The 13,589-nt window shown below is 41.4% G+C and overlaps 1 protein-coding gene across 3 annotated transcripts in view; it reads left to right on the top strand.

The window, feature by feature from the left end:
* The window catches only part of RPS6KA2 (ribosomal protein S6 kinase A2), a 315,925-nt gene that overhangs the window by 188,734 nt on the left and 113,602 nt on the right, over window positions 1-13,589 (top strand). The window lies entirely within an intron of this gene.

A 13,589-nucleotide genomic window follows, 5' to 3' on the forward strand; every position in this document is an offset into this window, starting at 1 on the left:
TGAGGAACCAGAAGAAGGTGTGGTGATCAGAGAGACAGAGATTTTAACTCCTGCAGAGGGTGCTACAGTGAGCTGACAGAAAATGCATGGAAGCCATTGATCGACTTCAGCTGGCCTCAGGTCAGGCCGTAATTCCCTGGCAGTGCTGGGATTTTTTTGTTTTGGTGAGCCTGTGCTGTGGTAAGCTGGGCCACGGAGGACCTGACTCTTGTGGCCCGGCTAGAGGGGACAGGGGTGGGAGGCCGGTGTGTGCCCGGCACAGCCTGCTCCCCTGGGCTCCCACGGCGAGGCAGCCCCTGCCCGTCCCTGTCCCCCCGTTCACCACCACAATGGCAAGGCGCTCAGGGGCTTTACCCAGCAGCACAAGCTTTGTTTGCTTCACGTTCCTGTCAAAATGCAAGTCCTGACTTTATTTACTTTGGGATTGCATAACCTTAATTTTGTTCTTTTCGCAGTGCAGCACCTTAGGCTGGGAGAGACGGTGTCCTTAGCTGCCTTTATACAGGGGTTTTATGGCACTGCTTTATATAAGCCACTTAACGCCTTTTTTCGTGGTGGTGTTGCCAGATGGCACCTCTGGTACGTACATATTTGCCCTTTACAGATCGCTTAGCTTTTCTTGACCGGAGCTCTGCCTCTCTGCTGTACCAGCAGGGCTTGGCCCTGCCCAAGAGGGCGCGAACTGCTCAGAAATGGATGTTCCGCTCAACCAAAGACAAGGGAGCAGAGCATGGTCCCACCATCCCCAGCAGTCATTCCATAGCTCCAAGTAGCTTATTCAGCTGGGCATCTGCTCCACGCTCTCACAGTAAGTCCTGGGAAGAAAGGAGAGCACCTTTACTTTCTGCAGTGGCTATCGACCTCGCATCAGTTCCATGGGAAAAACCCAGTATATGAGTTTATGGGTGCAGCAACTCTTGAAAACAGTGTGCCACATTGTGGTCAGTGTGTTTCCTTTATTTTAAATAGGTACATTGGCATATCCAAGCTGCTGTCACAAAATTTTCCAAGAATTTGAAGTTTACTGAGGTCTAAGATTTCCCTTTCTAAAGTCATCACTGACTGCAGGGTTCCTCATCTGGTCGGTGGCTGCATGTAAGGTTGCAGAGTGAACGCCCTTGTTCCCAGGACAAGCGTTCAGTCACCAGCTCGATCTAGATGAGACTTCAGTGAGACCTGGGGTGTCTCCGGCAGCATGACCAGTCTGGTCCCTGGCAGGGCAAGTGGTTCAGTCCAGGCTTATTTTTCTAATTTGGGAGTTAATTGGTCTGTCCTGTGCTGTTCCCCATGTAAAGAGAGGTGCTATGAAATTATGTCATTTGAGGTAACAAGTGATAGGGAAGATTTTTGTGCATGTGTGTGCCTTCCATCTCAGCCTTACCCACACCTTCTGTTACTCTGATAAGTTTACTGCTACAATACCAAATTTAAATTACAGCTATCTACTAACATGATTTTCCATGCAGACATTTTTTATGTAACGAAGGTTTTTTTCTTTAAGTCACCAAGTCATAAGATTTATAACAGTTTTCAAAAGTTCCTTCAATTTTATAAACATTTCCCCAGAATTTTTGCTTGAAAAAAATATCATGCTTTTTGTATGTAATTTTTCAGTTTTTGTCTTGAAATGGTTTTGAAAAGCAATGTATTAATTTTTTTCAACTTACCTTCAAACTAAGATGAAAATTTAATTTTAAAAAATTAAGGAAAATGAGTTTTTCCAGCATCTTCTAAAGACCTATTGTAAAAACCCAGCTCAAAAACTGTTCTCAAAACATGCTCAATTAAAAGAAAATCCAGTTCTAGCTTTATATATGTATTTATCTCAAGTGAACTTTTTAACAAAATCCAAGATAGTTAATTAAATTTTCCAGCAGATTCTTAGTTGACTACAGTAGTCTTTCCAATAAGTAGATTCTTCAAATTAAAAGCAAAGCAAGATGAAGTCTATTAGAGGTTAAAAAACGTTCTTACATTACAGTTGAGCTGATGTTCTTCGAGAAAGCATGTCTTTATTTTAGCATTATCCAAGTAACTGAGATAACTGGATGCCTCTGGTTCCAATATTAAGCGTGTGTATGCTATTGTATGTGCAAGTAGTCCCAGAAGCTCATTAAGAGGTAATTGTCAGTGAGAGCTGAAGCTGTTACTGGCTCAATGTTTTTGGTTTTCTTTCCCTTGTGCTAAGTAGTCTCTTATTCTAGAATCGATTAATCACTAGAAGCACAACACAGTCTTCATTTAGCAACCCTGCAAACACCAATTTCACTGTTTATTTCCTGAAATACTGGAATTGATGTTTTTTTGGAAATAGAGAAACCTGTTTCACTGTGGGTTCTACTTAGAAGATTAAAATACTCTTTCTGTGCAAATACAGTCTACCTCTAGGATTATTGTAATTGATAGCTCTGTCTGTTGGATTTGTGGAGATAGCTATTTTCAGAATGTCTGCAGGTAATGACTGTTCTCTGACTTGTTAATCTCTTCTCTTCTAATTATCCGAGTGGATGTTGCTTAACCCATGAAATGGCCGGGACCAGTAAGATCTGAGAGACCAATAAAGCATGTAAGTCAGGGGGGAAGCTTTAACAAAAAGTTGGGGAAGGGACAGTCAGTTAGCAAGAGAGATGAAGGCATGATGAAGACAGTGAAACTAAAAATAAATTTTGAAATTGTATTTTTCAAAACTTTCTGGAATGGCAGACTTTGGGTTTGGGTGAGTACTGGCGGTAGTTTCTGAACACAGAAAGGGTTGTCCACCTGTATAGTGGTCTGAAGCGAGCACGCCTCTTCATGCTGCTTCTGTGACCTGTGCAAATGATGAATTTCCAAAAGCTGGGTACCTGCAACTCGTCAGGGCTCTTGGGACCTCTGGAAAAAGAGAATTTGGGGTTTCTCCAGAGCAGCATGTTGGGCTCGCACTGATAACAGTGGAAAAGGGACTGGGGAGCAGGCAGTTGAATCCTGCAGCAGTTCCTCTAGTGACCTGCTGTTTGACCTTTTGGAAAGCAGAATATTGTTTGAGTGCAGAGTAGGTAACCCTCCTCCAACACACATTTGGTACTTATCCCTCCTAGTGAGCATACGCTGAAGATCTGTACAATCTAATGGGGCTGACCTCTCATTGTGGCGTTTCAAGGGATCTGTGCCTGCAAGGGCAGGGTCAAGGTTACTCCTGCCTTACACAAAGAGGAGCCGTATTGAAATGTCCCAGGCAGCCCTGTGCATGCGGACCTGAGCACTGCATTGCCAGCTCTGGTGACATGAGTAATCAAACCTGAGAGCTATATACCTCACATTGCCATACAGTTCTGCAAGCATTAGCGTGCTCTAGACTGCACGGTGTTTTGAGATGGGCCATTTAATTTCCATTAAACTAAAAACAGCTTTCAGTGTACTGTGTGCGTATGAACCTGAAGTAAAACATTAATACCTGCTGTTACAAACTCTGGAGATTTAGAAACATGAATTGTAGAGACCATTAAATTCAAACTTAGCAATTACATCAGCGTTGTCTTGTGATAGGGCTGGGGAATCAGGAAATGTGGGCTTTATTCCTGGTCCTGTCAAATTCACTGTGTGACCATAGGCAAGCAGCTTAACCTCACAGCATCCAAGGTTAATCGTTACCCAACTTGCAGAGTTTTCTGAGACTAGATTAATGTTTCCGTTGTTACTCTGACATCCTGCAATGGATGGTGTTCACAGTGCGTATGCTGTTGATAATAACAACACATTAAAATGAAATGCAGATTACTCTTTTTTTTTATTTGTTATAGGTTAAAAAATGCAGAAGTTACAGCCTGTGTGTTTTGGCATAGTATTTGATAGAAATGGTTACACATAATCAAGCAAGTCAATTTATGTAAGAATTAATTTTTTTGTTTTTAGACATGAGATTAATCCTAGGTTTTTGATGACCCAAACTAGGTCAGCAGTGCAGTCACTTCAGCAGTGCAGGAATACAGAAACTCTCCAATGGAAAATTATAGCAATGGGTTCCCTGAGGAAAGAAATGTACAAAGCAGCCCTTTCTAACGGCAGTCAAAAGGAAACCATCAATTTTTCATTGCTTTATAGACGCAGCTACAAATTGCAAAACTCATCTTCTTTCAAAGTGGTTTTGGGGCCTTTGGCGTTAGTGGCCAGTGGAGTAAACCCTGTATTTGGATTGCTGAAATGTTTTTCAATGTTAGCAGAAACTCTGAAGAGAATTTAATTTACCCTTCACAGAGAGGGAAAGCAAAAATGAAGGGACATTGCAGTACTAATGCAACGCTGGGCTGTTCCTCAGGCAGTTACCCTCTGGGTTTATAAGCAAAGGTTGTGTATTCACCTTCTGTACTGAAGTAGTTTTGTTTGGCAAATAATTTTAACTGGATTACTAAAGGCTCTGACTCTTTCGTAAACCAGGTGAACCATGCAGCTTCCCATTTCTCTTTCAGTTGAATTAGTTTTGAATTACTGGATTTGATAAAGCTCTATATTATCAAAAGATTTTTTTTTAGAGACTGCAACATCTGCTGGCATCCTGTGCAAGGAGCTTTGAAATCTGGATGAAACCCTAGATTTTCATAACCATTTTCTATATATCTGGGGGTTTTTTTATTTAATTGATCATGCATTCAGATGTGTATCACTTTAGGGAAAGTTACTTTACATACTTATGACAGTTCCAGGGATCTTTTTTTTTAATCCAGTTTGTTTATGGTTGCTTTTTGTGTAGCATTATATTCTGGAAGTAAGCTCTTTCACACTGAGGAGTGCTGAGTTATAAAGCTAGATACTAAAGTAAGGGGATGAAGTTCTTCTGGCTGGGGTGGCGTATCAGGAGCACTCGGCATCCCCCTTGGCAGATACTCACATCAGGAATACGTGGTCCAGGTGCCACCTTCTGAATACAAAAAGAGTTGGTGGCATTTGTCTCTTCTCAGAGAAGACTTTAATTCTGAAGGGAGATAACCTGGTGGAATTCTGGGTTTTCTTCTACTCCCTTTTACAAAAATAGGTGAACTAATACAGCATTATCTGGTTGTTGTCTAGACTGATGCAGCCAAGCAGCAAGTAAAATAAAGGCCTAATTCTTCAAGCATTTGACTAACTTTGTCAATATACTGCAGTCACACTGCTGGAAGTCCACAATCAGGATCTAATAACTTCCTCTTTTTCTCAAATAACTTTTAAAAACCCAAGTGAGGAGTGTGGTTTTTTTCTTCCATGAAATGATGCTCTTTATGTACTTTGATGTTGATCTAAAGTCTGTAGAAAGTCCTGTGGTGGTCTTTGAATCGAGCCAGTAATTTGTTAACAGGATGTTTCCATGTTCTTTTACTGCTTCAAACTTACCAAAACCAACTTTAGAAACTCTCCATTTACAAAGGAGATGACAGCACTAGTTGATTAAAAGGGGCATAATTTGTTGCCCCACTTAATCTCATTTTGTTGATCAGCTGCAACAGACAGTGATGCCCAATTCACTTTTTAAATGAATAAATTTGGCACATATGCCTGACAGTTCTTCCTCTTCTTGTACATCAGCAGCAGCCTCTAACTAGCTGGCATTCTGCCACCGTGAAAAGCAAGAGTTGTTTTCACTCAGTGTGCATCTTGTGTTCACCATCTGTATCCTCCGTTTTTAGGGCCTGATCCTGCAAAAGTATTACAAGAGCAGTTTCTTCTCAAACATCTACTTACATTGCCAGCAGTAATGGAGCCAAAAACAGAGATCAAAATTATGTCTATTAATAAAGTGAGGGTTTTTTCTAGATCTGGGCCCTATTTTCATAAGGTAAATCCTGCATATCTGTTATAAATCTTGTAATAGCCGCCATTTGTTAATAGTATTTATTGTATTTACAGCCATGTGCACACACGAAAAAAAGAGTATAGTATCAGATAAAAAAGAGACAGCTGAAGGAAGGTAGGATACAAGCTGGTTACATGTTAAGTGGCATCTGTTCTGGTGTTTCTCTGCCCTGGCCAGGGAATGATTTTCCTGATGTTTAACCTGAATCTTTCATGTTGTGATTGGGTTTATTGCTCCTGACTTTATCCGTACTATAGTTCAGATTTGGTGCATGTCTCCAGTCTCACATAGTTGGCTAATTAGTGTAGGCAGATACTGTAACAGGCTTTGTTTAGGGCTTGCAGTTTCCACACGTAGATTAGAAGCTGGGGAACAGCCACAGTTTAGACCAGCAGTGTTACTGGTTTTTCCCTATGTGCCAGAGCAGGTTGGGAGGTAATTAAGAGACCAAGTCTGAGAACTGGTCGCTGGTACCTGTCTGCAGTGTTCAAGTGGGTTACAAACCTGTTTGTTGCCGCCTTCTCAGGATTTCTGTGGCATTTATAATAGCCAAGGGATTACCCTGCAGTGTTGAACGGTTGTGCAGCTGTGGCAGGCTGGGAGGTTGTGTCAGCTTTGTTCAGTGTGACTCTTCACAACCCAAACCCTTCTGTCGTCACTTTGAGGCCACGCTACTGGAACATGCCCCATGTTTTTTGCTTTTCATCTCTTCCAGAGCTGACTGCGAGTACAATATGTCCTGGTGCTTTTCTTTAATGCTGCTTCTCTGGGGTGGTATATGTTATGTGAGCTACAAATTCACTCGCCTGTGGCTCAGTTTCAAGTTGGGCTTTAAGGGACTGGTTACAACATCCTGAATGCAGAGCAGCTGGAAACCTTCTCCAGTGTTGGGGAGCTTCTGAGGGGCCAAGGGGCAGCTGCTCTGCTCATCTCCCCATCATGTCCTTCATGATGCTGGTGTGGCCCCCAGGGACCTGCAGCTGCATCCCACCCCGGCTCCTACCCAGCCCAGACCTGATGCTCCTTTCAGCGCTCTCCCAGACTGAGCTGGCAACCCAGATTTTTGAGATGGGGTGAGTGGAAGGCAGGCAGGTGGTTTTCAGGTAGGGCAGGGAGGAAGCTGGTTTGCTTGTTTGTTGGTGAAGAAAATACTGCAAGGGCTTATGTGCCTTTCGTTGGTGACTGCTGAGGGAGAGGTGTTCAGTAGCTAACTTTGCTGATTGGCACTGTTTAGTGTGATGGCCTCCTTAGGCCTTTCAGTGAACTTTTACAAAAAAATAAAACTAATTTTCTTCTGATTATTCTCCAGATAAAACCCAGTATATACATGTATAGATATTTTTTTTCTTGTTAATAATTGGAAATAATGTTGTGCATTTCCTATAATACTGTGTTTGATATGTGTCACCCTGGGTCAACTTGCAGCCTGTGTATAAAAGGCTTACCCTATTTTCAGTACTCTCAACTGTGAGAAAAATGGCTTAGATTGCTCTCTGCAGTTCCAGGAATCTTAGTTATAAATGCACTTAATCAACCTCCAGTGTCCTTAAAACATACAGCTTGTTGACGTAAAAGTAGTTACAGAAATGAGAAGCTGATGTGAATCTTTACTTCTCTTTACTCTTACCTCCAAATGAAGACTATTTACACAGCAGTGTTATATGTCACCCAGCTTTACTACTTCATATAAATGGAAGTTTAGATACTGCAACTGTGCAGGGCTGTAATTCTGATGTTACTTTACTCTTCAGATGGATCCGGTAATGCAAACAGCTTAATGCAAACTCACTGATGACCTCCATGTGTATCTTCACAAACATAAGGAGTTTTATGAGGACTAAAGACTTTGATATTGCCCTGTACAAAAAATTTCAGTTATAAGGTCTGGATAAAGTTCAAGGATAGCAGATGTCAATTTACTCAGTCTTTGTGGGTAAAGAAACATCTTGAACAGTGAAACCAAATCAGAAAAGACACAGGCCAAAAATAATATTTTTGTGAAAACTGAACACGTAACAAAGCAAACTGGAACTCTGCTTTGGCACAGCAGAACCCTGCTGTGTAATGGCAAAGGAAAGGAACAGTTTTAAATGTAAATAACTTAAAGAATACAAAATGCAAAATTTGTGACAAATTCGTAATCAGCTTTTCACTGTGTTTTACATTAATTTTTTTTTTTTTTTTACTTACAGTATTGGCTTAAATTACAGAAACTTTTGGCTTCTTGGGAAAACTGGCATTGCTTATTGTTTATGACAGGACAAATGGGGAAAACAAATGAGCAACGAACGTGTGTTTGATTAAGCACTTCTTTGAAGTAAAACTTTAGTGTGGTTTCAGCTTTCCTCTTTGGCTTTCACTTGTCATCTTCTGATTGTATTGTCTCGTTTTGCTCAGTCCATAATATTAATTTTAGCTTCCTGTTTTCACTGATTGATAGAATTGCTTCACTTACCATTTGGTTGTCTTTCTGCTATTATTTATAAAACATGAATATAGTAAAAAGTGGTGCAGGTTTGGTTAGTTGGCTGGAGTTACAAGACTCAGTAAAAAGCCTATAATCTATTGCAGATATTGCCTAGGATTCTCTGAGGAGCACAGTAAGTGCATTATCTGTAAAGGAGCATGAGTAACTGTTGTAACCCTGTGTTTTGTACAGGATTACTGAGTTCCAGTGGGCTTCTGATTCTTTATGTAGAAAAAGCAGCTTGGTGATTTTACTGTTGCATCAGTTTCTTCTTCAGAATTTTGTCTCGCAGCTGCATTAAGGATTTCACTGGCATCGTAGCCTAGTGGACCGAGCTGGTGATTTTGACTATCAGTGTGATAGTGTCCACCATACAGAGCATCAAAAATCATTTTTATTTTATTAGCTTGATATTAAAAAAATGGATTATGCATGTAGGAAGTGTGGCATTGTATTTTGCTGTTCATTTTGCTTTGCTCAGGTTACTAACTGAAACTATATTTGAAATGAAAGTTAGAAGTATAATAGGAAGAACTCCTGTAGGCTGTGCCCGTGTGGTTTTCTCTGAATGGAAGAGTTTGGGACTCCAGGAGTCCCAAACAGCTTTGTGGCTGCTTTGAGCGTCGGAATAATCTCACAGTTTATTGTCCAGTAGCCTTTAATTCCTCCAGCTTGTTGGCGATGCACTTACGGGACAGGTTACGGAGCTGCACAATGCTCCTTTCTGTTGATGGCTCAAAGATAATTAAGATCTTTAGCTGTGTAGGTGTAGCTCTGTAATCACGTATGGGCAAATCTGTCTGTTTGGTAGGACAGCAAATGTGGGTTGGTCTCTCTCATCTTGTGCCTGTACAGTGTACAGCGAAGGGGACTGCAGAGACCCCTTGTCCTTTGGGACTGGATTGCCTTAGTGGGCCAGAAAGAGACGTATCCCATGTATCCGCCAAGGCTGGCAGGCCTGAACAGGCCAGTGCTCTGGGCTAGCTGCTTACTACACAGAACCATTGAGTTTCACAGTAAATCTCTTTGTATGTTGATTTCACCCTGAAGATATGCCATATGTTGTCAGGAAAACATGTATGGTATGAGTCTAGGCTAATCACAATTTTCAGTAAAGCCATTTGGATCATTTTTTTTAAAGAAAAAAAACCTACTACCTGTGAAGATGCCATGGGGGTTTGTTGTAACAGTTTTCAGCAGAAATGTTGAAGTAGCCACAGGTCAATTAAAAAACACCTGGCAGGAACCTGGTAATCTCAGCTTGACCTTCTGATGTTTGTATATGCAATTTTAAAAAAATACTTGTAGAATGAAGGCTAGAGCAGTGAATTTTCTCTAAAACTGGTATGCTCAATACTTTAAAACCCTGGAGGCTTCTTCTGCACGGAAATGGATCAAACAAAAAGAGCTCCTTTTCACTGCCCGCCTTCGTCATCATGTACCTTTGCTTTTAATAGGGCCTTTGTGAATAAAGTGGCTGAAGATGAGAATCACGAGTGCTTGATGTAAACATCGCTTTGTATGGCTGTGACAGAGTAAAAAGGCTGAAGGGCACCTGAAAGCCACATCTCGCAGTCTGCAGGCATGTGGTGTGCACTGCAACTGGGCTCGGTTTTAAGTTGTCTTGGCAGTCTTTTAACTGATGTCAGGGGATCTAATGGGCCAAACACTGCAAGGATTGTGCTAAAGAGTAAAACACACTTTGAATTAAGAGACTGAAGAAACTGTTCTTTTCTCGTGTTTGTTGAAGCTTCCCGTGGTGTGAAAGCTTGGCGTGACATCTGACACAGTGTTGTGGTTTTGCTTCCGCTTTCATGTCCAAGAAGAACCTTGATTTCTCTGATTGGCGGTGGCAGATCATGGCAGCAGCCAGGCAGGGTAAGAACTTTCTGCAGAAGGATGTTGCAGTAGTTGGTACAAGTATACATCAGGCCATGAACCGATGGGAGCATCTCGCATTGTTTGTTGGAGGCTGTAGAAAATCCATAGTGAAAAAGATGGGTCGATCAAAGGCTGGCATGGAAATACCCAGTATAATGCAGTGTACATCTTCTGAAAAGCATGTATGCTCCATTCAATGCTAAAGGAGTCATTGAGGGGTGTGGGAAGGGAGAATAAACCTGTATCTCATCAGCATAGGCTTTCTTTACAGTCAGCAGAGAGAAAGGGAGGCGTTTACCAAGTATTAGAGACCTGCTTTTGTCTGATACAAAACAGCCTAAAAGCATCCATTTCTCTGTCAGCCGTACAGACAACTACCTCATAGAGAGACATATTTGGATGAATCCTACTCTGGAAATCCTTTCAGACTTTGATAGACTGTGGAACAGCTTTGGCTGAACTGTTGTTGATCCATTTCTGTATTTGAGCATATTCATTTAATGGCTCTTTTCTACACTTACATATATAGCTGGTTTATAAATAATAATTAAAATTGTAACAATTGGTCTGGTAGTATTTAGGAATTTGGCATTCCAATGTTATATGCAAAGCTTTTGATTTTTGCAGCTGTGAAGCTGTAGTGATAAGCTCATCGAGATCCCAATCAGCTGAGAACCATCAAACTTACCACACATGCACTTTTGTCATACAAAACCACATTATACGTTGGAAATCTCTGCAAAAGGGCAGGACTGGTGCAGCAGTTTGAACTCTTTGAAATGAGGGAGACTTCCAAACAGTATTGCAAGGGTGTTTCTCTGCATACAGATGGATTTTCTGTGTTTTGTATATTCTCATTCCTAAAATACACATCTTTTCAGTTTGGTGTATATATGTAATGTATGCTTCTGTTTAGTACTGTGTAACATTGTAATTGTAAACAATTTTTGCTTTCACAGAAAAAAGGATGTGTGATAAGCAGTTAGCAGCTCGTTCCTAGGAGATCCACTGTGTGAATCTTTGATGGACACGAACTAAATTAGAGGCTAAATTAGTAGTTCACAAAACCTCAGAATGCAATGAGCCTTTTCCTAGGCCAGATTTCCAGTAGACTGCTGAAAGTCTGTTTGGACAGGTACTTGTGTGTGGTAATTTCAGCCCCTAGGCACTGAAATACGTACTTCTGCAAATAATGACCTGGGTCTTAGCCATGGAAGTAATAAAAGTACACAGCTGAAGAGATAAATATGCAGTCCTAGTATCCCTTGTTAAATATTTGTCCGTGAAACTGGAGTCTAGCATGAGATGAGATATTGTCAGGCACTTTGTGTAACTTTTTATTTTATGTGTGCATTTTTTGTGTAAATTCAAGAATTAAAGCTGGAGTCTATATAAGTAAGCAGTGCCTGCATCCACAGCATTCATTCGTGTTTTGGCAGCACAGCCAAGTGGCTGGGTAAGGCTGGAGGATAAGCTGGCACTTAAGGCTGGATGATAAGGTAGCACTTCAGGCTGGATGGTAAGCTAGCCCTTAGCTAGCTGTGCAGCAAAGCCTCGTCTCCATCGTGCTCTCACCGTTTTTTCTGGGAGCAGCTTCCCAGTTGGATCACTCCAGTATGTACGTGCAAGCCTGCACTCTCTCCTCAGCCCAGGTAGATGGCTGGGTATTTAAATGGGATTAAGCTGCTGCATAAAAGGGACAGAAGTTGCATTTCAAGTTGTTTGATATCACAGTTGTTACAGTTTGCAAAGACAAAACAATTTCTCCCAGTCTTGTCTCACTTCTCTGTTGGCATAGGCACAAACCACAGTTGCGCTTGTCCTGTAAGTCCGGTGTCCTTTTTGATACCCCCTTTCCTCTATCCCCTCCACATCTTACTCCTCTCTCCATGATGTTGCTAAACCTTGTTGTATTTTCTCTGCGGAATTTCCCTTTTGTCATCTTCACCCCATCATCCTCTCTCCTTTAGTGCCTTCACTGATGCTCCAAGCTGTGAATAGTAGCAATATAACTAATTTGTATTTGCCTTGATTCCATAATGATCTCACATTACTCCATTTCCCTATTAATACTCTGCCTGTAAAATGCCACTGAGATAACAAACTTAATTACATGTTTTTTCCTAACCTAATAGCAACAGTATGCCAGTTTGTGAAGTACAAGGTGGTTGAACCCTTAGCTGATGCTTAATTTAATTAATAGGAGGATGCAAAATGCGCTAGCTCTTGGAGAAAAAATGATAATTACTGAATCCTGCAAGTGATTTGTAAACAGCAGACTGGTGTTTTTCCTAAACTGACTAATCTAACGCTTCAGTAATGTGATTATCTCTTATTACAGCCTTTTGTCCACTCCACCTCACATTTTGAGATGAAACCTGGTATTTTTCCTTTAACATGCATATTAAAGATGATTCAGTTCTTTAAAAACACCATGCAAATGCACCAAGGCTTTGTTAGAGTCTTTTCTGCATACTGTGCTGTGGTGCCATTGACACTGCTATGGTGAGCAGTGTTTTATTTGGATTGAGAAACAGTGAGGAAATGGTTGCAAATATGTTTTGCTTAAGCAGTTTATCTTCCTAGTGCAGCTGGAGTTTTTATTTCACACTCAAATGCACTAGTAAAATGTCAGGCACTTTCTTTTTTTTTTCCCCTCATCTGTGAAGCAGCTGAGTACAACAATAAGGGAACTGAAGTATTTATATTTCTTGAATAGTATCCTGAACAGATCGACCTTTCTGTCTGCCTTCCTTCTTATCTGGGCCTAGTATTATAGTACCTGAGCATTTCATGGTCTTTCCAGTGTCCTTATGCTCCAGTAACCACATGAAAAAGGAAGATGGCCTTACCTGCATTTTACAGATGGAAAGCTGGGACGCAGGGGTGTGGGGGCTCTCTGTATCCTGTCATGGAAGTGCGTGAACGATGAGTTGCCATCACATTAGGACTTCCCCATGAGGGCTGGTGCACTGCAGCAGCTGCCAGGCAGCTCTGGTGAGCAGGCTGCAGTGGTGGGAGGTGGTGGCATTCCAGAGAGTCTGCAAGTTCCAACCAGACCTCACAGGGCACATTACTGACCTGGGAGCGGGGCTTGAGCAAAGCCTTCTGTATAAAGGTAAGTATTTTTTTAAAATGTGGTGATGTATACTGTCCCCTACTATTGCATGTATCTTCATAACCATGTTTAGTGGTGGCATAGCATCAGCCTAAGGAAACAAGAATACTTACCCTTCTAGGAATAACATTCATTTCTTCTAGGCACTGGATCCAGACTTACTTGCAGTTTGTTCCTTGGTGAATGAGCAGCAAGTGTTCTTTTGCCTGTTAACCACCAGAAACGATTGGTAGTGGACCTTACAGCTCTTCTGAGATGTAAAGGCCAAAGGCACACCTGTAAACCATGCCAAGTGGGATGTTGATGAAAACAGTCCT

Source organism: Falco punctatus (assembly GCF_963210335.1).
Source record: "Falco punctatus genome assembly, chromosome: 5".
NCBI classification, from domain to species: domain Eukaryota; kingdom Metazoa; phylum Chordata; class Aves; order Falconiformes; family Falconidae; genus Falco; species Falco punctatus.